Genomic DNA, 2,881 nt, shown 5'->3' with positions numbered 1-2,881 from the left:
TCTCTCTCTCTCTCTCTCTCTCTCTCTCTCTCTCTCTTTGGTATGTTGACATTTAATTTCATGTTCTTTTTTTTAAGTATGTTTATTGATTTCAGAGAGGAAGGGAGAGGGAGAGAGAGAAATAGAAACATCGATAATGAGAGAGAATCATTGGTTTGCTACCTCCTGCACACTCCACACTGTGGAGTGAGCCTGCAACCTGGGCATGTGCCCTGATCGGGAATCGAAGCATGACCTCCTGGTTCATAGGTCGACACTCAACCACTGAGCCATGCTGGCTGGGCTATTGTCATGTTCTTGATTGCAACTGAGTTAGATTTATACTTTGAACCTCTGAGTGAAAGTGGGTCAGATTTGCTCACCCTTCATCTGAACCATATCTAATAGTCTTCAGTAGTCTCTTCATTTTCTTTATTCAGGTTAGCGAACTCCCAAACTTAGTTGAACATATAAGCAATAAATACATAGGTCCTAAGGACAGGGATGTATAAAACTTTTACAGTGACTTGGAAAGAGTACTGAATTCTAAGACAGGGCATTTGGGTCTTTATTGGATTCTACAGCTGACAGGTTGGGCTTATGTTTCCTTGTGCTTTAAGTGAGAAGTGAATCTTATAGGTGTTTGATGGTCCTTCCATTTGCAGGGGTTACATGAATGTGGATTGATTACTGGAGTTGATCTAAGAATGTTTGAAAGTATGTCATAGATCCCAAAAAGAGTGCAAAGGAAAGACTAAAGCCAGGTATCATTTATTATTATTATTATTATTATTATTATTATTATTATTTCTGTGTGTGTGTGTGTGTGTGTGTGTGTGTGTGTATGTGTGTGTTCATATTTGGGAAAGGGACAAAAGGAAAGTCTAGCGCCAACCCCAGGGCATTAGCTACATTCTAGGCAAGAGGTAAATGTGGAAGATTTAAACCTCATCTTTGTCGGAAGGCAGCTGAGGTAACTACAGAAGGATTTTCTTCCCTCAGGAATACAGAGATAATTCCATTGGTGGTGTCTACTCTTGCCTCATTTTCCATTCAGGGGTAAATTACCTAATTAGGAGTCACACTGACCCATCTTATGAAGACACAAATCATTCTAAATTTCAAATTAAAGATCACCTTCAAATTGATCATATGTATTCTCAATTGTATATTAATAATATTAAATTATGTTTCTATCTACTTAGAAAAATCCTATATAATAAAGAGCTAATATGCAAATGCTCATCACACCCTCATGCCCTCATGCCGTAACAGCTCAGACACTCAACACTGGAGAGAGAGAAATGGGGACCAGCCAGGCACAAATGAGCTTGCGAGAGAGGAATGGGGACCAGCCAGGCTGTGGCCCAGGAGAGGGACAAGCCGCCCGCCCCGTGGTCCTGGGTGCCTGTGGCTGTGGCCCACCCTCCCAGGGTCTCCTGCAGCTGTGGCCAGCCCGGGCAAAGCCAGTCTAGGTCCTGGGTGCCTGCGGCTGGCCAGAGGGAGAGAAACCCGGGTCCTGGGTGCCTGCGATCGGCCGGAGGAGGGAATCCTGGGTCCTGGGTGCAGGGCGAGGCAGAGGCGGTTGGGGCAATCAGGCCAGCAGGGGAGCAGTTAGGGGCGATCAGGCATGCAGGCAGAGGGGTTATGGGTGATCAGGCAGGCAGGCAGGCAAGGAGTGGTTAGGAGCCAGTGGTCCCGGATTGTGAGAGGCAGTCAGATATCCCGTGAGGGTTCCTGGATTGGAGAGGGTACAGGTCGGGCTGAGGGATCCCCACTCCTGTGCATGAATTTTGTGCACCAGGCATCTAGTAATAATATATCAAATGAAGGTGGTTTCTCTACCTGAAGAGAAATTTAATATTTGGGAATTAGCCCTACCTGGTTTTGTTCAGTGGATAGAGCACTGGCCTGTGGACTGAAGGGTCCGTGGTTCGATTCTGGTCAAGGGCATATGCCCGGGTTCTGGGATCATTCCCCAGTAGGGGGCATACAGGAAGCAGCCGTTCAACGATTCTTTCTCATCATTGATGTTTCTATCTCTCTTTCCCTCTCCCTTCCTCTCTGAAATCAATAAAAAATATAATAAAAAATAACATCACGTAAATCTATTTTAAAAGAAAAAAAAGATTGAGGAATTATATGCATTTAATTTTTTTTTTTAACTTTTAGTCTAAGGAGAAAATACTGGCATTTTCTTAAATATTAGTTAAATAATTTTGAGGATGTTGAGAAATACAAACACTGTATAATTATTAGTAGTTGGTTAAAAACTCATTTGTTATGAAGAAATTTTTGAGGTTCTCATCAAACTGTAACATAAACTAGGAAAAAGAGATAAGCTGATATATCTGCACTGACAGCTAAGAACAAATCTTAAACTCATATTTGTGTGGTATCTGATATTTTTTTCCTTCCTAATAATGAAAATATACATACTAGTACAAATTTACATGTATTTTTTAATTTTAATGAAATTAACTTCATTTATCTTCCTTTGATTTTTTATCATCTTAGTTTCTTCAGATATGAATTGTTTCAAAAGATGGTGAAAAAGTAATATTATCTGTAAGTAAAATTTATGGTAATGGTAACTACCAATGAAAATTCCATTTACCATATGTTAAGATTAAATTATACACCTAATATATATTTTAATATATTGGAGAAAAGAACTTTTTGGATGAAGCAATGGGCATTACTTTTAAAAAGTGATAGCATGAATAAGGAAAGGATTGTGAGAAATTAAAAATGCCTTTAGAAATCTGCAGAGCAGATTAAGAACATTCTTTGTTTGCCATTTAATTAGTCATTAAAGACCCTAGGGTTTTATTTGAATTTTTCCAAGGCACTAATTTGAATGAGAAACTGTGATATTCTTGTAAGAAGTTGTAGGAATTAG

The sequence above is a fragment of the Myotis brandtii genome, unplaced genomic scaffold (genome assembly GCF_000412655.1).
Source record: "Myotis brandtii unplaced genomic scaffold, ASM41265v1 scaffold577, whole genome shotgun sequence".
NCBI lineage: Eukaryota > Metazoa > Chordata > Mammalia > Chiroptera > Vespertilionidae > Myotis > Myotis brandtii.
The sequence above is the reverse complement of the archived record's forward strand: the minus strand, read 5'-3'. Positions refer to the sequence as shown.